We start from the raw sequence: 22,929 nt of genomic DNA, 5'->3' as shown, positions 1-22,929 counted from the left end.
TATCCAGTCCTTGAAGGACAAGGAGGAAAATTTTATATATAAAAAAAAAAAAAAAAAAAAAAAAAGGAAATTAACAGAGTAAGAAGCCAAAGTGATCTTTTTCTTCAAAAAGCAAATTTACAAAAACTTCCATGGAAGGTTATAAAACCTACACTCTTTGCCCAAGAGACTTTTCTAATCACTTAGGTAAACATGGGAGGTAGACTGGGTAAATACATATCCAGGATAGGCTAAATATTGAGGTATTTTAGAGGAATATTTATTGAGTTAAATATATTTATGTATACACGCACATACATATTGGTACCTGAAGAATATATAATTTGGTATATTACCTCAGAGCCATAAAACTCTTAGGTGTACAAATTTGGCAGTTGGAGGAATCCAATTTAAAAATCAATATTGAGAAAATCATAACAAAAAAATTCTATAAAATTACAGAGTTTCAATATATGGATAGTAACCTTTTCTCAGTACAGGTATACAAGTACTCATAAATTTGATGGAATCTCAAAAATAACATTATAAACTGTTGTTCATTTGGATGATGCCTATAGAAATAATTGGTGTTATTTAAACGGCTGTTTCCTTTGTAATGAGCATATTATACAGTTATTGCCTTAAAATCCAGAGGACAGATGAATGACTGGCAAAATTTTACTTGCCATACACTTTTTTGGATGATAAAGTTTAAGAAAAGAAACTTGAAAAAAATCACTCGTAAGTAAAACTTTTCTATCTAGAAGAAAACTGAAATAGCTTGAAAAAGTGAAATTAATCCTGCAGATGATCTTTTAAATTCTCTATTGTGGACACTGGAAACTTACTATATCTTATTATTCATCCTGTTTAACATACCCGTGTTGCTGGACAAACCTTGGGGAACTTTGCAGGAAGATATTTTAAATTATGAACTGTAAAATGGAACGATTAAAGAAATAAACACTAAATAAATGTGCAGACAAGTGCCATTGATGGGAAAGCTTCTAGAGGAGCGTTAAAAACCAAATTCAAGTAAAGATGTAAAAAAATTGTAAATATAGGACAGGATGGTAGCTGTTAAGCCATCACTGGTTACAGGCAAAATGCCTTTAAGTTTTGAGTTTCCACACTCTCTCTGGTCATCAGTCCTTTTAAATGAAGTTGTTACTGAGAGCAGTTTTTACTTAAAATGAGTGAATTAAGTTGTAGAGAAAACGATCCAGATGATGTTTAACACAGCTGTATATACCATGGGTGCAACTGGTGAGACAAGTGAGAAAGCAGATACCAAATCTTCTTTGCTGTTTAGAAGCAGACAGCCACTAATACTTTCTAATTAGGATTTGTTGCTGCTTTTATCCCAGCCATATTTTACTTTGTGGCTAGGGTCCCTGTTTCCACGTAAGCTTCTTCTGGGAGCACAAACTGCTGACTCCACATCTACAAACTGAAATGCCACAACATAAATTAAATTATTTTGTTTTGTTTTGTTTTGTTTGTTAAAAAAAAAAAAAAAAAAAGATGTATTTTGGTTGGGGGGTGTCACGACAGATAAAAAGCCACTGTGCAGCAGCCTTGTGTAAAACCCTCCGGCTGAGCACTGATAAAATTTATCACAGGGTCACATATCAGAATAAGCAGCTTAACAAAGACGCCTGCGGTAAAACGTGCAACAGCTAAATATCTGAAGGGGTGCTGTAACTTGACAATGAAACAGTGACAATAAGACCTAGTAACATGAGCTTGTGTGGTAGGTAACCTTCATCCGTGGGCTGTTTGGTTTATTTACTGAGATCTGCACTGCTATTTTGTCCCCAGACCCAGAGCAAAGGGCAGGGTACCATGTACTTGAACCTAACCTAAAAAAAGAGGGAGACTTCTCAGAGTACATCTGACCCAAAAGTAGTCAGAATTTCACCAAGCGTCCTAACCTTGTGAAATCATCCAGTGTTTTGACAAATTCAGAAAAACTCTAGAATAAACAAAATATAGTGTAGCTTCTCTTGTTAAATAGAAATATACATGTAGGGCTTCTCTCTCCATCTTCAGTTGCTCTTGCACTGCTTGCTTTTTGAGAGGGTAAACATGACACGTGGATACCTGACTCCATGTGTGTATTTTTAGCTCAGTTCTCCTGCGTCTGGAAGCTGTAAAAAAAGGGGAAAAAAAAATTAGAAAAAAAAAAAAATCTCCAAAATCAAAGCGAAACATCCTCTCATTTAAAGAAAAATCTGGATTAAAGGAGCCCTTGGGAACAATGGAGAGCTGTAGGGTTAAGCAATAGCATGAGATGGTTTGTGAGAGACCAGGCATGGATTAGGAGTGATTGGTGACTCACACAGATTTTGCTCATATGTATCTGACACTCCTGAAAGTCTGCTGATTCACTCTGGGAAGGACAGGTTCTCCTTTCTCTTCTGCTGACATTTGCAAGCAGCATAAATGAAAATGGTAGTATTTTACACCTGTGTCACACATGTGTAAACGACTGTAGGAAGAACACAGCAGCTGCAAATCAGGTCCAGAGAGTTGAAACGAGAAGAAGCAGAAGGTTCATAAACGAGTGTAAGCTAAAGACTATTGCCAACGTGGACAAAGAAGAGAGAGAGAAACAGAGAGGAAAAGGTCAAAGGAAGTGAGAGAGAGAGAGATAGGCAGAAACTGGAACCAGGTTCACAACAAAGAAAAGGACAGGAAAAAAGTGTTGGTTGATTTTTTTATTTTTTTTTTTTTTTTAAATGAAACCATCCACAAGCAAAAAGCAAGGACTATTAACATGGAAAAGGGACAAGAATATTCTCCTTCCGTTTCTAGACAAGCAAAAGCTAAAGACCTCACCAACCTTGTTGTTGAAAAGACTACAAGGGATTAAAAAATTGAAAAAAGAAAAAAAAATAATTTAAAATGCACTTTTCAGGCATATCATAGCAGGGAAGTTGTATGAAGGCATTAAGAAAATATGACCCCTGAGAGAAAAAAAATCACACTGGGACCTGCTCCCAGATTTTGCTCGGTGGGCGTGCTGCTAGCCCCAAATGTATTTTTGGGGTGGTTGTCCCTTCAGTGCCTTTTCTTGCTGGTGCAGCCCCCGCTCCCCTGCACGGTTTAACGTCCTCCCTGCTGCCGAGGGGGGAGCCAGCCCCTGTCCCAAACAATCAGGGAGGCACAAGAGTGGAAGTGCTGATTAAGGCCGCGGGACCGGCGTGTCGCAATTAGCAGCGGGGGGACAGCTGCTCGCGTGCCAATTCCGCGCGGCACGCCGTCCTTTCCCTCCAGCGCCGTTCCCGTCTCACTTTTAACGTGTGAAAGGAGAGATTATTCACCAGGGTGGTAGACACATTTCTGTTCTCAAGAACACCACGATATCATTAATCTTCTGGCAAGTCGGCAAGGGCGGGTTATGTGGATGCAAGTGTTTTGCAAGGCTATAAATAAAATTTAAAGAGAGAAAGAGACAGAAAGAGAAGATACTTTCCTGGAGTTTCCGTTGTTACAATACAGACGATGTTAACACTGCAATAGCTTACTGGTAATAACACTTAAAAAAAATCCCCTTTTTATGGTTTTCCAACATCTGTCCAGAAACGTGGAACATAAAATGGGATCCTAAGACTGTAATATAAATTTTCTAATCCTGCCTATAAAACAGGTAGTTGATCAAACAAAGTGCAAAACATAACTCGTGTATCTGTAATTGTTGTACTGTGCTGTTCACCTGTCTGTCGCTACAGGCATAAATACCTGAAAGGAAGGGAAAGAAAATGATAGTGGGTGCAATATGAAGGTTTGTCAGAAAGAAGATATGATAGATAGCCACATTAGTCACACGTAGCAAAGATATAATTGACTTATGCAGGTTGTCTTTACACATCCATACCACGTATGCTGCACAGGCCTTGTATGTTTTATGTCCTTCCTCCTGTCTCAGCTGAGAGCCTGGGACACAGAAGGAAAGAGGAATGCTCCTCTTTGAGAGGGATTTCTGCCTTGGAAACAACACCTTAATGTCTTTGCTGCCCTAAGAAACTTCAACAAAATAGCTCAAATAGATCAGAAATCATAATTTCAAGGTCCTGTGCCCTGGGTCCCTCAAAAGTTTTAAGTCAAGACTGATTTATAAGAGGAGACCATGTTTCTCTTCTCCAGTGATGTGAAATAGCTTTTTTAACTATGCAAGTTGAGATAAATCAGATTTTAAAACAGGTGGATTTTCAGTATGAGTTTATAATTATTGCCAGCTTTGGGGAAGAAAAACGGACATTTGAAAGGGGGAAAAGCTGTTTACGAGTTCTGCATAGAAACAAAAAGTCTGTCTGAAGTTGCTCTGTGATCAGGAATGGTAAAAATAATTTAAAGGAAGTCAGGTGGTCAAATTGGCATGATAAACCCCAAAGTTATGTGATGCATTTTTTTAGTTACATGGCCCTGACACTTATCAAAAAAATATCATCACAGCTTACCTGAAGCATGAAGACTGATTTTGTGAGTTAAAGTATAGTTACTGTTTATTTAATTTTTCCTAACAATAATTGGTTGCTTTTACAGAATCCGCTTATATTATCACATTACTCAGACACGGTAGAATTTTATTCTGCCTAGTGCTGAAAGGGCACACATGAAAGTGATTGTTGATTTTATTTCAGTGCTATGGATTTTGATTACGTTAATTCAATAAGGCACTTTTTCCTCTCTTGTCTTTTCAGGGTCATATTTTTGTCTTGCCTTGAGTAGGTGTAGAAAAGAATGCAAGGACTTGAATCTTTCTGTCATTTTTGAGTACAAGCACCAAGGAAATCTCAAATAAAATACCCTTAAGTGAATTGAGGCAGTAATGTAGTAAGTGGGACTCAGAAAAAGAAAAAAAAAAAATAGTCTCTCAGGATTTTTTTTTTTTTTTTTGACACGGTTAAAATTGAATTAAGTTTAGACCTTACCTGTAATTCCAGACTATAGGGAAGTTCAATACACTTAGAAAAGGGGGGAATATGGCTGGAAAATGGGAAGGGATTTGCTGGAGAAAGGAAACCAGTATGTTGTCTTTACTTCCCTTACCAGCTCAATTTGTAAGCTTCCTGGAGGGCAGCTTCAGCCTTGGCTGCACAGTGGAGCATAGTGGAACACGTAGCTTGGTTGCTATCTGTATGCTGCCAGTGCATGACCTGGCAAAGGTGTGGTCCTCGGGTTTGTGATTGCAGGAGGGGTAAGGGTTCAGTCCCCCATCCACGGGTTTACTAGATTTACCCCTGGAAAAGTACTTTCCAGACCATCAGGTCTAAGACCTGCTGTCCTAGACCTAATTGCATGGTTAGGTCATGCCGCCACTTTAGGAAACGGGTGAAAACGTCTGTCTGGAAAGCAGTTCAGTTTGCAGACATTTCTACTCCTACTGAAAGAGTTTGTAGAATCCTCTAATGGTTGGGAACAGTCCTCTGATTACAAGCATACACACTGCAGTTTATACACATTTGTTCTTGTGCCAACACTGTCCTTCACTAGCAGTTGTTCTTTACTACTAATGTATTTATAGATTGCAGTCATATCCCTCCTCAGTCCCAGTTTTGCGAGCTAAAAGAAGCCAGACCCTTTTCATTCCTGCTCATGAGCCAGGCTCTTTGTTGCCCTGTCTCTCTTAGCAGGCTATCCCAGTTCATGTGCCAGTCCCAGTGAACCTTCTACCTGGCTGGTGATAGATGTGCACAATGCTTTCCACAACAGAACAACTACTTCTGCATTTCTACAGGAATATCTTACGCATTTTTTATGTCTGCAGTATTACTACCTCATAATCATACAATGTGTAATTAGTATACCAAAGTCTTTCTCCTGCTGTATTATTTCCAGCTGATGAACTCCAGCTGATAGCAGGAATTCCTGCTATTAGCCCCCAAGTTCATGCTGTTGCACTTTGTACTATTTAATTTCATCACATTTCTCTATCTTCACTCTTCAAGGTCACACAGTTCTTTCTCTGCAATGATGCATTGCAAAAGTGCTGGCTTACTGCACTACTTACTGTTAAAATAGGCAGGGCTGTGTTTTTTTCCTCACAACAGGTTACAAGCTGAGCCTCCTGCCCAAATCATCTGCTTATCTCATAGCTCTCTTCAGCCTGGTAATATTCTGCCTCAGTCCATGCTCCATGAGCAGAATACTTCTGGGAACTGTACTACATTATTTTCCCTGAGGAAACCCTTTTCATTTGCAGTTTTTGGTAGTTTGAGAACAAAAGACATCAGAGCGAGAGAGTGACTAGTAAATGGAGGACAATCATTTTCAGGTGTGAAGCCATCCTGGGGATTTTTCTTAAAGCCTCCTACCTTCCTACATGGATGTCACTATCATGCAATCCAGATGTTGTTGGCTTCTGTTCAACATGGCCCTCGTCTGAAATGGAAGGTGTTAAATTGAAGTCAGGCTGAAAAAAGAGGTGAACAGGACTCTGGCAACCGAGAACAGGAGGATCAGAGGCAGATCCAGCAGCAGCACCAAGTTCCCATATTAAAAGGGGTCATGCTTTCTTCCTCAAAGTTAACCCCTTCCCACCTCCTTTACAGAGGTGCTGAGGGGCATGTCCTTGCCTGGGAGAAGTTATGGATGTGCTGGTGTTAATGGAGCTGAGGCAGCTTGCATCAGCTCAGGACCTGAAAACGAGGACAATTGCTCCAGCTCCTTCTCCAGATCCTGGAGTGAGCTTGAAGAAAAAAAGTCACGTGTGAAGGTAGACTGGGTTTTAGGGTTTTTCTCATGGTCTACTATGGAGGCGAGTTAAGGTCTGTATTTATCATATCTTAATGTACTAGGCTTTCTTTTCAGAATAACCATGAGACTGAATTTACTGCATCTGTAATTTCTAGCTTGTGGATAACTATCGTAACAGCTGTTTTCCTTTTAAATCACTGCTATGTGCTTTACCTCTCAATCCACTTTAATGCTGTTTCTTGGGCCTGTCTGACTGCAACACCACTCCCCATTGTGAATATGGATTTATATGCATAGATTTTTAGCAGAGGGAGTTTGGGAAAGAGGAGGGCTTGAAAAAATTTCAAGCAGTTCTTGCTGTGAAAATGTATGTTGTAACCTTAAATAAAATGAGCTCTGATGAAACTTTGTTGAATCAGAGCTGAATTTGTTCCAAGCTCCTAGCTTCATTATTTGTACATTTGATTTCATATTTTCATGCTACAAACTCAACATTTCTAAATGTCATGCCATGGAATCCATTTGGAAAATGCCATGTGATCCCAGACAGGCATTTTGTAGTCTTTAATACTCTCTCTCTTATTGTGCTTGCTTCCACTGTAATATTATTTGCTGTGCGGGAGCTGTGTCTTGGCTTCTGCAATAGTTTGTCATTAGCAGGGTAGAGCATGTCATAAATAACCCTCCAATATGTGCAATAATTAACTTTTAAGACTACCATTAAATCCTTTTAAAGTGGATTGATTAGGTTTCAATTTTGTACGTTGCTTCAGATTTTCATCTAAACTGAAGTGTTTCTTTAGGCTATTCTGCAGCTGTGCTTGCTTTCTACCACTGACAGTCATTCAAATCCATCTTGTGCTATTGTAACCTGCTGTTAGCCCATTAGTTGCAATCTGTGGGAGGAGAAGGAGACAAATTGTGTCACTATTCCTTATCAAGGGACCACACAGTTGTTTGCCACTTTGACTCCGTGATGGATAGTTATCTTGAGATGTGACAGGTGTGAGACTGGAAATTTAGAAGGAAACAATGCAGGAGCCCAGTAGCATTTTGTTATTGACACTTGCTAGATAACAACACAGGGTTAATCAATCTCTTGTGTTGTTCTTAACTCCCTATTCTTTTTGTCTTCAAGATGCAGTTTTTCTCATCAGACTGACATGGCAGGAAAAAGGTTCAAGTAGATAGCAGACATTTTTCCTTTACCATGTACTGGACATACAATGTCAAATTCCATGAAAAACACGTCTTTGCTTCCTTTGACATGTTTTTTAGAACTCTTTGAAAGTGGGTCAGAGGCTGGAGAAAGTACAGTTTAAATATCTGAAAGCATCTGCAAGTAGATATCCTTTATTTGAAAGAGAAACATTTTTTTTTCTAACTTGATTTTTATTGTCAACAGGTTTTTTTTTTTATTATGTTTCCACAAATTAGCTTGCTGTATCCCATCTCTTATTATTTCCTTCTCAGATATGAGCTAAAGTAACTGTGATGAAAAGAACTAATAACCTGAACATTAAATGATCACATTTACCTTGCTCAAAACACACAGTTCAAGGAAATGCAGATCCAGACCAATTTATGCTGATATTTTAGATCAAATTTGGTTCTTTTATGACCTTCAGAAAATTGAATACCTGTACAAAACTCACAGAGTCTTAAAAAATGTTAAAAGTGCTGTTCAGTATGTTTAGGAAGCACTGAAAGAATGACAGGATTTTATGTATGAGCTAAGATTCACATTGAATAAGGACCTATGGTAAGACCTAGAAAATGATAAAGATACAGAAGTTCAGAGAAACATCTATGAACAGTGGAGTCCTACAGTACTAGCATGAAGCAAGAGGTTTTGGGTCCAAAGAGTTCACAGTTGAAATAGCTAAGACAAAATATGAGGAGGACATTATTGTCATTTCATTAAGAGGGATAAAGTTATATAAACAATAGAGAATTTCTTCAGGTCTCCAGGAAATTTGCAGGAGCTGAAGGCCAACCTCCAAGACCATAGGCTCATGTCTAATATACAAGGCATTGATAATTAGTCTTAGTTTGGGATGTATCTCTTTGTTCTATTTCTTTGTCCTGCGTTATTCTCTTGTATAAACCAAGTTTTGTAGGCAAAGGTTCCTGCTGATGGTAAATGGAAAATTTAAAGTGCACTAGCAATGTTCTTGAGTGCTCACGCAGTAAAGGACCAGCTTGCTCATACTCTACATATGATATTGAAAATGTTAAAAGGTTGTCATGTATTTGGTTAGAGAATTAGACAATGTGTTTTGTGCCACAAAACAAAACAGAGAAGAGGCAATCATTGGCTTTCATAAGTCTGAGGGATGAGTGCCCTGCTCACAGATCATTTGGAAGCTGCAGTAGCATCCAGCAGAACCTGTGCAGGTGGATGCCCCAGCGTCCATCCTGAAATGTTTTTGGATGGGGACAAGGGAGCTGTATGGTATCCAGGATGCTCTGCGCTGCTCTTCAGCTCCTCTTGCACTGTGGCACAACAGGTTTGTGAGTCAGTATAAAGGCACGTTCGTTCCCTGATTCACGTTTCTAAGGTCTAGCTGGAAGGAACGAACTTAAGGCACGTTTCACTCCTGCCTACTCATTCCTCTTCATAAATTTGCATTTGTTTGGTCACGTACCTTCTGCATGGCCATGCTTTACAGGGCAGAGTTATGATGTACACCATATCATCTTCTTCTGTATGACAGACGTTCGCACAAGCTCCTTTCATCTCCACTGTGGGAAATGTTAAGGATGGAGAGTGATATGCCACTACGGTTCTGAAATGTCTCTATCAGGTTTCCACATTAGCCTGCTTTCACCACTTCTTTTCCCTTGCCTTCTGAGTTTAAGTAGCTACCAATGAAATCTCTGAAAGGTCTCATTAGATTTGAAGCTCCTGTCAGACAGAGCTGGAGGAAAATTTATCATGTGAGCTTCATATATGAGATTTGAGAAACTCGTTTCTGTCCATCCAAATCACATTCAGGTTCTGCGAAGTGAACAGTAATTAATCAAAGGCAGTGTTATAGGAAATAAAAAATTCTGATGAACAAGCGTAACTAGCAGCTCCTCACGCAACATTTGCCCTTTAGCAATAGCAGTTGACCACCCAGTTCACCACGATATGTATAAGCGACATCTGTTCCTGTGTCACTGTGACTTTCCTGAGCAGAAAGGTACATTGTTTGCTTTATAGCTGCCACATGGCTGGCATTGTTATTCCATAACCTTACGCCCTTGTTCTTGTGCCCCATGCTCCTAAACCTTGGCTCTTGCATGCCTCTCTGTCTTCCACCCTAACACCGTAACAGCTGAACGGCACAAATGCCCAGCAGCAAATGGGATTCCTAAGCAAAAGCAGTAATAAAATAACATACCTCCAAGATGAAGGAGACATGAATGTTTCTGAATGCTTCAGTGACAGTTTTTAGTCACCCATGATAGACCGAATTTGATCTGTTATAAAGAATTACCTTGGGTCAGTTAAATAGAGGAGGTTTATCGGGAAAATATTTAAGATGCTCCTGTTACCAGTACTGATGATCTGGGTTCATGTCCAGCCTGGCTGCAGACTTTCTATGAAATGCTGAAATATCGCAGCCCAGCTTCTTGAAGGTATTTGAAAACTACTGAAATCCAGCTGCTTTTCAGACAGAACAGGAAAAAAGCTTTTCACTGAGTGTGTCATTGTTCAAAACAGAGCCAAGGATTGCATTAAAGCAGAAATTAGCAGGCTGCAGTATACATATTAATCATTGTATCTGAAATACTTCCAAGCAGTACCCAGCAACTACTCTGGGTTGTCTCTGTGCCATGTATTCACAACCTGTGGCACACAAATGAAAGCCTGTGGACCCCAGCACTAAATACAGCTTCCTGTGCAAAGAGAATTAAATACCTAAATATCATTAAAGACCTACACTTTACTATCCTGCTTTTAAAACAGGCATTATTTTATAACATTTCTGCTGGTTACTATAATATGAACTTCTAGAAAAAAGGAGTGTTTGATATTGTGCTGTGTTCAGTACATATTATGGTGGGTCTTGATTTTGACTGGGGCTTGACGGCTACTGTAATACAAACAAATAATAATAATAGCTTAAGGATATCAAACAGAGAAGGAGGACAGAATGCCTTTTATATTTACAAAAAGATGCTGTCAATTGATCTACATTTCAGAAAGCAGTAGAAGAGAAGACAAGTGTAACTTGTTATTGTTAAAAGGTAGAAATCTGTTAGCCTTTGATTTATTCGTAACACTGTTTAGCACACTGTTAAGTACAAAAAGAGTCAGAAGAACATAATATACCAGTGTAGTTGTTAATGTTCTTTAGAAAGAGCTAGTGAGGAACAAAAAGAAAAGGCATGAGAGGGTTTTATCTAATACAATTCTTTGCTCACTCTCAAGCAATGTTCTATCTAATGCAATGCTTTTCTCCCTGGTTAATCAGAACAGGGTTCAGATGAAATCAAATAATTTGCAGATGAATTGCTAATATGTCCTGTCATGCATGCCCTTCTAACAGCATGTCTTTCTAGCCTGTTGAAATACTTACATCATATGGAGAGACCTGAAAAGTTTGAACATTTTGGTTCACTGCCAAGAAAAATTATTTATCAATGGCACATACTGTGCTGATATATACCACAAGAACAGATTTTTAACTAAGCACGAACATTAGGACAAGACCCTTTCCTTTCCTCTAGTGCATTAAGACAGACTGGGATGCTGTGCTGTCTTCTCCAGAACCTCCAGGAAGAAGCCTCAAATCTATCCACATTACTAATGTGGCTCTATTAAACACCGTATCAGGGTACTTATAAAATTCAATGGCATTAATCTCACAAGCCTCCTGAGAAGTAGTGCCATGCTGTTCTCACATTTTGTGGATGGAGAATTGAGGTGCAGGAAGCTTAGGTGGGTGGTGTGTAGGTGGTTGTAGATGGTAGGATGTGCTTGGATGCCTGGAAGGGCAGGTGTCAAATGAGTGGCCATACTATGTCATAGCCTTTCTCCAAAAAGTATAGTCCCATGTATTTAACAGAAAGTACCAGTTTTGCTTCAGGTCACCCACTGGCTCTGAACCAACTCTCAACTGTCTCAGCACATTTGCAGTAGTCATCTATTCCTCAAAGTAATTTCTGGAGTAAATACTTGCTCATCAAATTAGGCTCAAGTAACAAGAATGATTTTTCTCTCCATTGCTCCTGCAGGGAATACTATGTCATGAAAAAGGCTTTGTTCCCTTTGGCAGTCAAGCTAACGCCATCAAAGAAGCTCAGGGAGAGGGAGCTAAAAGTTGTCATTAGAATTTTAGGCGGATCTTGCTTGGGCTGTGGAGGGTTGCTATCTTTACACGTTGGTATGCTCCAAAGGTCAGCCAGATCAAAAGCTCTGCTTGGCAGCCAATTAATATATTGTTTAATATCAGGGAAAATAGGAAAAAAAGAAATACAATTAAAATTTCAATGAAGAAAAAGCAAGTGACTGCAAAAAACCTACAAGTGCCACCCAGGAGGCCTGGGATAATTTGCTATGATAGGATTAATTTACAGTTCTCTTGCTTTTAGGGGGTTTAAGTCTTCAACTTTAATATTTCTTTGCTGCATTATCTGCATTTGCATTTATCATTGACTTGTACAATAGAATTTTCCCAGGACTTGACATTTTGAAGTCCTAACTTAGGGCTTGGCCCAACTGCCTTTGAAGTCAACAAGAAGATTGCCACTAAATTCAATGGGAAGTTGGATCAGGCTCTATAATCACTATGGACTCATTATAATCTCACAGCTGGTAACAACCATTTAGAAGCGTGGTATAAAAACTGTGATACTGGCAGGATGAGTTCAGTGTGAAGCAGAATCCCTTCAAATTTAACATAAGTTTAACAATTTAAACTGATTGTAGAATTAGCTGTTCTCTTTGCACACTAACATCTGACAACTCTTTCCGAAATTTACTGAAAATAAAAAGCCACTGTATCTGCTCTATGAGCTGCCTGAATCTTTTAATACACTTTTGTTTCCTTAACTCCAAATCAAAGAAAGAATGAAATTTTCCTCTATCTCTCTGTTGCCACAGGAAAAAACAGTTTTCTTCAAAATGGTTGCTTTTCCAGTGCTTTGCTAAAATGGCTGCTGCCAGAAACTAGGTCTAGGAATATGGCAATTTCAGAAGCTAACCCTTTTCCCATTACATTTCACAGTTTGTATACAAGTAGCAACGCCGTGTTCTCGCTGTGTGAATGCTCAGATTGCTGTGATGAACAAATTGAGGGCAGATCCCTTCGAAATGAATTGAGGCTTTACAATAGTTTTTCAAGAGAGATTGTCTGAGTCACGGTATGATTATAAACCAGAGAGCGAATGCTTCTGCTCAGATTGAGGGGTCCCCAGGATTCAGGTGTGGCTGGTGTTCTGGCAGGCCTGCCAACACGTGTTTAGATTAATCTAACTGGGATGTACGTTGCTCTCGTGCAATCTCTTTCCTTTGTCCTTCAATTATACTTGGAAGTACCAGTGCAAAGAGGTCTTAAAGCTGAACGAGGAGAGAAGCTTAAGATGGAAGAAGGTGGGCTCAGAATTGGCTAGGTGACTCACAGACTGCACATTTACCCACTGAATTTGCACACGAGAAAGACACATGCTCGAAACTATGTTAATTTTCATGCGTGTCGCTCAGCATTTGTCCTTTCAAAGAGGATTCTAAAAACCTTACAAAAACCCAAACTGCTTCCAGAACTGCTGTTTCTTTGTAATGCAGAAGATTTCCCAGAAGAACATGACTCCCTCTTTGGACCAGATGCAAGTGAAACTGCTTTGAATATCAGTGTGGCTACTTCTCATGGGTGAGGGAAAATGCTACAATTTTCCTTCTGCAAAATGTGCCTGGCAGAAGTGTATGTTAGATATTGGGTGTCCAGAGAAGACCCACAGGTAGCAGGTGCTGTAAGGACAAAACACAGTGCATTGCCATTATCATTTGCCAGTTCTGTTTCTAGTGAAGTCCTCAAATGGTGTTGGTCTCCAATCTGCAAGAAATATTTAATAAGATGGTTTTCACTGACTTTTGGAGTGTCTTCATAGAACAGCAAGGGTTCAGGGCACAACCCAAAGTACCCATCTAGTTCTTTCATGGTTTTGTAAGGATCTTTACCCTATTATATTTTTCCATTTTTTTTTTTTTTTCCCCTGCTCTCCCATTTACCAGATTATCTCACATGCCATGGTAAATAATGCCTGTATGGGGTAGATTGTTGTTTCCTATACTGGCTTCTCTTCAGGTCTGAAATATGTAAATCTTCAGAACCCATACATACTCACACACAAATCCACATAGAGAAAGACACAATAATCCTCCATATCATGCCACAGTAGTAATCTGGTTTAATGCAATCTTGGAGGGTAGGCTAAGCCAGTGAACCATTTCTGCTTTACTGATGTGGTTTATGTGAGGCACAGAGCCCCGGGAGAGAATGATTTCCTTGTACTGTAGCAGTCCATCCGTTACTTTGTATATTGAACCAATCAATTGACTAGTTTATGACATGCTTAATGTTTGGGGAATCTGAACTTCTGATTCACTTCAAGTCCTTTTAATTACAGTATATTCCTTGAAAACAGATGCTTTTAATATTCAACTTAAGTGTTTTATAAGCTATGCAAATATTTTATTTGTGGTATTTTTCTGGTGCTCACAGCCAAAACATGATAGTCAATTTTTCAGAAGACTATTTTATCTCACTGAAACCTAGGGAAATTAATCTTCCCGAAAGTTACCTTTTCCCTTGCAGGCTATACATTGTGCTTTGCCTTAAATTTTGTGTTCTATCATATCTTCTTGCATTTTCCATACTAAAGAAATGAAAGTATAATATCAGTCTCTGTTGTTTAAAAATATATAAATAAATTTTTGATCCTTTTGACGAAATGAAGGAGAGAGGTCATTTGGCAGTAGTTTATACAGAAGATTTTTTTTGTCATTTGTACAGCTAGGTTAGTTGTGGAAAGACTGGAAATCCTAGCATAAAGCTTTTTTACTCATGTACTACATTTTGATGAAGTGAATCCATTGCAATTTGAAGGGAGATGCCAGCCTAAGGACACCAATTAAAGAAACAAAACTGAGCAATGTTGAATTGCAAATATGGGTGCACAGCTAGATACCTGAATCTTGACAATGAATCATCTTTTCTCTATTACAGTCCCATAGAAAAACTCTAAAAATCAAAGTAAGCATAACAATAATCATACCAGAGTAACACGGATCGGTAAGGAAGGGTTACTCAGAGGTTGGTAGAGGAAAACCCTACAGAGAGCTTGCTAGCTTGCTAACCTGGACTTCAGGAGAGCAGACTTTGGCCTCTTCAAGGATCTGCTTGGCAGAGTCCCATGGGATAAAGCTCTGGAGGGAAGAGGGGCCCAAAAAATCTGGTTGATATTCAAGGATCACCTCCACCAAGCTCAGGAGCAATGCATCCCAACAAAGAGGAAGTCAGGCAAAAACTCCAGGAGGCCTGCATTGATGAACAGAGATCCTGGGCAGGCTAAAACACAAAAAGGAAACCTACAGAGGGTGGAAGCAAGGACAGGGAGCCTGAGAGGAATACAGAGAAATTGTCTAAGCATCCAGGGATCAGGTTAAGAAGGCCAAAGTTTTAATAGAATTAAAACTGGCCAGAGACATCAAAGGCAACAAGAAAAGCTTCTATAGGTACATCAATGATAAAAGGAAGAGTAGGGAAAATTTGGGCCCCCTCTGGAAGAAAATGGGAGACCTGGTTACCCAGGATAAGGAAAAAACTGAGGTACTCAACAACTTTTTTTGCCTCAGTCTTCATCAGCAAGGGCTCCAGCCACACTGCCCAAGTCAGAGAAGGTAAAGGCCAGGACTGGGAGAATGAAGAACTGTCCACAGAGGATGAAGATCAGTTTTGAGACCACCTAAGGAACCTGAAGGTGCACCATCCCACAGGACCTGATGAGACGCAACCACAGGTCCCGACAGAACAGGCAGAAGAAGTGACAAAGCCACTATCTGTTGTATTTGAGAAGTTGTGTTACTGTGGTAAAGTTCTCAATGACTGGAAAAGAAGAAATGTAACCCCCATTTTAAAAAAGGGAAAAAAAGATGATCCAGGGAACTACAGGCCAGTCAGTCCCATCTCTGTTCCTGGAAAGATCATGGACTGGATCCTCCTGAAATCATGGTCGGGCACATGATAAATAAGGAGATGATTGGTGACAGCTGACATGGCTTCACTAAGGGAAAATTGAACCTCACAAATTTCGTGGCTTTCTATAATGGGGTTACAGCACTGATGGACAAGAGAAAAGCAACTGCTGTCATCTTCCTGGAGCTGTTCAAAGCCTTTGAAACTGTCCAGCATGACATTCTTGTCTCTAAATTGGAGAGACATGGATTTGACAGATGGACCACTTGGTGGATAAGGAATTGGCTGGATGGTCACACTCAAAGAGTTGAGGTCAACAGCTCAATGTCCAAGTGGAGAGCAGTGACAAGGGGTGTTCCTCAGGGGTCGGTGTTGGGCCCGGCACTGTTTAACATCTTTGTTGGTGACAGGGGCAGTGGGATCGATGCACCCTCAGCAAGTTCACCCCCGACCCCGAGCTGTGTGGTGGGGGGCACGCTGAGGGCAGGGGTGGCACCCAGAGGGACCTGGGCAGGCTGGAGAGGGGGGACCGGGCAAACCTCATGGGGGTCAACAAGGCCAAGGGCAAGGTCCTGCCCGTGGGTCGGGGCGATCCCCAGCACAGACCCAGGCTGGGCCCTCGAGGAGCGGCTGGAGAGCAGCCCCGAGGAGAGGGGCTGGGGGGGCTGGGGGGGAAAAACTGCCCGTGAGCCAGCCCCATGCACTCGCAGCCCAGAAAGCCAACTGTATTCTTACTTTTTGCCATAAGCCAACCACATGGCCTTAAAGATCATCCAGTTCCAACCCCCCCTGCCCCGGGCAGGGCCCCCTTCCCCCAGCCCAGGGTGCTCCCAGCCCCGTCCAACCTGGCCTTGAACCCTTCCAGGGAGGGGGCACCCACAGCTGCTCTGGGCACCCTGGGCCAGCGCCTCACCCTCTGCACAAGGAACAATTTCTGCCTTAGATCTCATCTACATTTGCCCTCTTTCAGTTTAAAACTGTTAGCCCTTATCCTATCCCCACACCCCCTGACCCAGAGTCCCCCCCCCCTCTCCTGCCCCCCCTCTAAGCCCTGGGAGGCCACTCTCAGGGTCCCCCCGGAGCCTTCTCTTCTCCAGGCTGAACCCCCCCAACTCTCTCAGCCCGGCCCCCCAGGGGAGCTGCTCCAGCCCCCCCAGCATCTCCGTGGCCTCCTCTGGCCCCGCTCGAGCAGCTCCGGGTCCTTCTGCTGTTGGGGGCCCCCGAGCTGGCCCCAGCACTGCAGGGGGGTCTCCCCAGAGCGGAGCAGAGGGGGAGAATCCCCTCCCTGGCCCTGCTGCCCCCCCTGCTCTGGCTGCAGCCCAGGGCATGGGTGGCTGTAGCCCAGGATATGCTTGGCTAATAATAACCTAATTATTTTTCTTACCTTATAGATGTCTGTGTCTCTCGGGTTGTGCACAGCCATCACACTGTGTGCTGAACCTGCGTGGGGCTGCAGCTGACCCTTGCGGAGGTGCCAGCTGCAGGGGGGAATTGCGCTAACCCTCACTGCCCTGCTGTGATCAACAGAGAAGTCAATCACAAAGCAATTTATGTCCCCCTCTCCAGCAAACAATTTACCCCCGAAGCTACAGGCAATTTTTCTGATCCACGAACACTACTGAATTCATCAATGCTATTTCTCTTTCCACAGAGATCTTTTACTGGATTGAATGGAGCAGAATTACTTTCTTTTTCTTTAGTATCTCACATTCAGCCAACAATTAGGCTACCTTTTCTGATTAAAAATATATTGCAAAATGATACCTAATTTGGTATTTTCTTCATCTCCTGGCCTTTCAAGTATCACTGATTTCTGCATTTTACTTTATTCATGAATAGTATACACACACACATGTGCATGCACGCACATACAGACACACTATCTGGTGTTTGCAAGTTGTATGTCCTTTTCCTGGATGGTCTAATTCTTCCAGTTCAGGCATTAGCACTTAGGTACGTGCTGAAATGCTTTCCTGAATCAGAGCCCGAGTGTTTAACAACGTGAAGTAAAATGGATGGACATTTTAATGTTTCCTCTTGTATGTGAAATACTCTTTCATCTCTGTATATTAGGAACATATTTTTGGGATCGTTCTGAAATAATGCGCTCTTGTTTAAGCCCAAAGCAGAAACACACATCTTGAATCACCCAGTGTGCTTTTCATTTGGAGATGGAGGAGCGGGCACTGACTACGCTTTTGAAGCGGTTTTGTATGGTTGTGGGTGCTTGATATGCATGATTGCACCCACAGCTCGGCGTGCACACAGTCAGCAGCAAGGACACGTTTCAGAAGAGCATGAGTGAGGTTTCACTCCCTCCTTCTGAGTGCCTTCATTCCTGATTGATAAAGAAGAATGCTATTTCTCAGAAGAAACTCTGAAGAAGGTCGTCGAGCTCAGATTTGTCTGACTGATGATTTTTCTTCTCCTTCTTCTCTATAGCTCTACAGGAACAACCTCACACACTGTTGCTGGAAAGTTGCCAGTGGAGTTTTTTTAAAGTTTGTTTTTATGATTTGGCTAAATTTCCACCAAAAAAAATAAAAAAAAATAAAAAAAAGAACCTGCTAAGTCATTGCTCAGCGCTCCATGAGTCTACAACAAAATTGTATGCAATAAAAATAGATTGCACTCATTCCTACTGTTAAATACCATGAAAGAAACAAAAGCATTTACAGTATACTGAAAGGAAAATGCCTTCTCCCACCCATAATAAAAATGTGTGAGTCCAGGGTCACTTCCTAATAGGTGTTATTTCCTCTATTTTAATAAAGGTATTTTAACACCTGTATTCCATGCCAGACAGTACTGTCATTTTTTCCACTGATTGGCTTAACCAAATGCTGGAGGGGGGGCACGAGCACTCTTCAAACATCGCTGCTTCACGCCAAACACAACTAACGTGCAGAAGGAGGAAGCCAGAGAAAGCAGCAACCGCCCTTAATTACAGCCAGACGACTTCCAGTCCAGCGAGGAACGGGGAGGCTTTCAGGATGGAAAAAGGTCAGGAAGCCCATCTAGGTCAGCCAGTCTCTGGCTTTGAATTGGCACTTGTACTACCCTCACCCACCCCCACAGCCTCACACAGAGACTATTTTTGTTCTCCAAATAGTTGCCCAATGTGTGCTGAAAACTATTTATACTCGTTGGGACCGCCTCTGTCCTTAGTGATTTTTCTCCATACAGAGTGGTGACCTTTGCTAAGTTAAAGACCAAACCTCCTGTGTATGGGGAGCTTGGTGATTCCTGTAGAAGTCAGCAAGAGACTTTGAAAAAAAAAATGAGGCTGTTATTGCAGAGAATTTTATATTTCCATAGATCGATTTTTCTGTTTGCTGTAGTATTTTCTTCATAAAATATCATTGCACCCTCCTCCTTCCACTGGATGAGGAGCATAACAGGAAAGTTTATGTAAAGCAGAGATACTACACTCCTGTCACCCAGTTTCTTGGGCAGATCTCTCAAGTCGGAGTGTCCTGGGTTGCGTGTGAATGATTTCCTCAATGCCAGCCCATTTTGCATCCGTACTGATTTCCACACTGAATTTTGGATCCAGCTGGGCTGGGAACATGAAGCCAACCAAATGGAGGCATGAATTTCTTATGGATTTGTCAAAAGACAACCAGCAGACCTGTGGTCACATGAATCAGAGCACAGGCTCGCTTGAATAGTTTATAAAGCCTTAGTGGTTCTTGCAGCTTCACTCCGGTGCAGTAACAGAAGATGAAGCTACATATGTTTCCTGTGATTTGGGGTTTGGCAGCAAATGCATTACACAGGACGATGAATGTATGTAGCCTTTGTATATATTTCCATACATTTGCTTGCAACTGCAAGGTCATTTTGCTCATGCAAATTACAAATACTCTGGAAGAAAAAAGTAAGAATACTTGTGAGCTCTGTCAGATATCTTAACAAACTGCATTGTAAATGCACTTTTTTTTTTTGGCATATTTCCCACATTTGACAACCAGAATGCAACACTCCACTGTGTCAGTATGACTGAAGGCCAGAAGATCAAACAATAATTATCCATAACGCTGAAAAGGCATTAAAAATGCTCTCTGACCTTTGCAATAGGTCATGCTGCAGACAAATTTGCTAAACTTACTTAAGCACTCAACTCTAATATTCTGTGCAGATGTAATTCGCATGTGCTTTTGTTGTACATGTCCATGGGTTAGAGGATGGTGGCCAAAAAGTGTCATTAGTGCAACCACAGCTTATTAGTCATATATGACTGAGCTTGTTGCAGGACTTACTGGGGAGAACTCCACAACCTGCATCATGCCAAAGGTCAGACCAGTTGACCATAATGGCCTAATCCTGGTTTTAAGATATATTAATCAATGTTCTCACAGTACTTAGGCAGTAAGGATAACAATAGCTGAACTGCCAAAGGCTAACATTACATTCACAGCAACACCAGAACAAGTTTTACCACAAAACAGTACACAAATCAAGTATATATAAAAAAAAATAAATAAATACATGAGGTAGAGGGGCCAAAAGGATTGTGGTGAGTTTGAAACTAGCACTTCTCTCTCCCTTTATAAAAAGCTCTGGAAGGAAGGCAAAAATATTTTAAGCATCAAAGAGACTGATGAATAGGGATGCCAGGATATTCAAATACACTTAGAGACAGTATTGTCAGGAGTTGTTTTCCGAGCTATGATACTAAAGATAGTAGGAACCAGCAAAGAAAAGAACACTGTAAAAATGCAAATCTGCTAAATGTTGAATCTATTAATCCATAACACACTTTCTTCTGAATCATACTTACTCAGATGTACAGGCAACAAAAAGTATTTATAAAATTTGCATAATTTCAAACACCCAGTTCATAAATTATTTATTGGTTGTGGTCAAATGAATGTTAGCACTTTCATAATTATCTTTTGTGTGAAAGGTTGCACAGTTTACAGAGATATTTCAATGGCAACTGAAGATCTGTGAGCTCCTTTAATAGTATAGAGAAGAAATGGCAGCTAATTGTAGAATTGCTACACATTTGCTCTTGAAAAGTGGCAAAGCTAAAAGGATTACATTTAATTTGAATTTATTTTTAAAAGAATACTTACTTTTGTGTAGAGTCCTAGTAATTCACATAGGGCTTCTCTGATGGGCATTCAGGAATATTCAAAAAAGGAGAGTAAGCTTGTAAGAGTAATTTTTTTTTAATATTACAGAATTGCTGGAACTTTTTCAGTGAAAAGAGGCCATATGTTTGTCATGTTCTGCAATATTATAAAATTATTTAGGCTGAATTCTAAATAAGTGAAATGTTTTCTACAGGAGGACTATGGGTGTGTAGTCTTTTAGCATCTTCAAGAATAGAAGGGCCCCTTTTTCTTGCAGGGTGGATAGACTTGGCATAGGAGAAGGGTTGGAGAAGCACATCCAGCAGTCAGATCGTGTTTGAGCAAAGAAACAGGTAACTGCTGATGAGCATCGAGCAGAGGCATGGAGCTGGTAGGCACCTCCAAAGCTGCTGTTGGGGTCTACAGACATAAATGGATTGGTCACCATTCTCTGATACCATTAATTGTTAATTTAGGGGAATATGTGTATACTAAACCAGCTGATCCTTTTAAATACTGATTTCTAATCATGAACGCATAATAAAGGCTCAAGTTTTAGGGACTTACTTTCTTGCTTTCTTTCAAGTGAATGATGAGATTTTGATTTAATCCAATGTGCCAGATGTTGAGATCTGTGGTGTATACCTCAATCTCTCCCTTATTCTGAAATGAGGAAAAAATAAAAAAGAAGAGAGAATTTCCTGAAATTTGCTAGCAACAAGGATTAAAGTGGATAATTTAATATTCTAAAGAATAATAATCATGCTAAGAAAGACTATTTCTGTTATATAACAAGAAAAGACCTTATATCATGTAACTAAATCGTGACAGAGGAGGAGGTAGAAATGAGCCTTACTTTCACAATACAGTAAATGGAAATATAAAGCTAAAATCACCATACCTGGTTAATAACAGGCGACAGTAAATTCCAGGTACAATGTTTCATTTAAAAAAATGACCAGATCCTCCATAACCCATCACACCACTGCAAGCCAAAGAGGAAGGACAGAACCTGATGATCACTTCGGGAGTCTTCCAGACTGAAACTCAGCCCAAGTCTGATTTTGGCTAGTTTACAGAAGTCAGTGGGAATGAGAGTCTAGTTCTGCTGCCTTTTGGAATAATACGTCCAGATGCCAGTGAGCCTTCACAGAAAATGGCCTGGGAGCCAGTATGGAAGCATAAAATATAAAGTAGAACAGGAATCTGAATTAGGTATATGAATTCCTGTATGTAGACAGGGAATATGCTTTTCTACTTCAGTTTTTATGGAGAATTTCCTAACTACATCAGATTTGTAGAGCTGACTCATAACATCATGCGCCATGGTAAGTTAGACACAGTTAACTCATGCAATAAGAGAGCTCACTTACTGCCAGCATATAATATGTTGAGTTTATTCTAAGAGGCAAACTCTGCTTGCAGTTAGATGGTATAATTTTTTAAAACTTCATTTAACAATATTATATAAAGTTCTTGGTTAGAGAGCTTGACTTCTTTGAAAAAGTTCAAAATCCACATATAATTTCTTGGAAACAATTCAAAATACTTTGAAAATACATTTAGTATCAGAATACACATGCCATGTGTCCTTTTATATGCAATAGATTTTATGTACTTTACACCAAATTGTACAATTTATTTGGACACATTTGGCGGGAAATAAGTTTTTGTATGTATAGGGATTGATTAAGTAATGCAATGAATGTGGCAGTTGAGTCAGACCTTTATAAATGAATTAGGAAGGTTCCCTCTGCTTTCCTGCAGGAGAAAGCGAAGTTTAATATTTTATGAGTGTGAGTGTTTTAAACAGTTTGGAATGGTAAAACCACTCATCAGAGGCTGTGTGAATACTGTGGTGCATCACAGCAATGGATTTACTGTCAAAAGGGAATTGAACAGAAGTTTTTCTTTGCTACCACTTGTTCTTAAGAGCGTAATGACTCATGCAACTGGCTTAACCAGATTGGTAAATCATC

Source organism: Tyto alba, unplaced genomic scaffold (genome assembly GCF_018691265.1).
Source record: "Tyto alba isolate M040663 unplaced genomic scaffold, T.alba_DEE_v4.0 Super-Scaffold_13, whole genome shotgun sequence".
Classification (NCBI taxonomy): Eukaryota; Metazoa; Chordata; class Aves; order Strigiformes; family Tytonidae; genus Tyto; species Tyto alba.
This window is presented reverse-complemented; position numbering follows the sequence as displayed.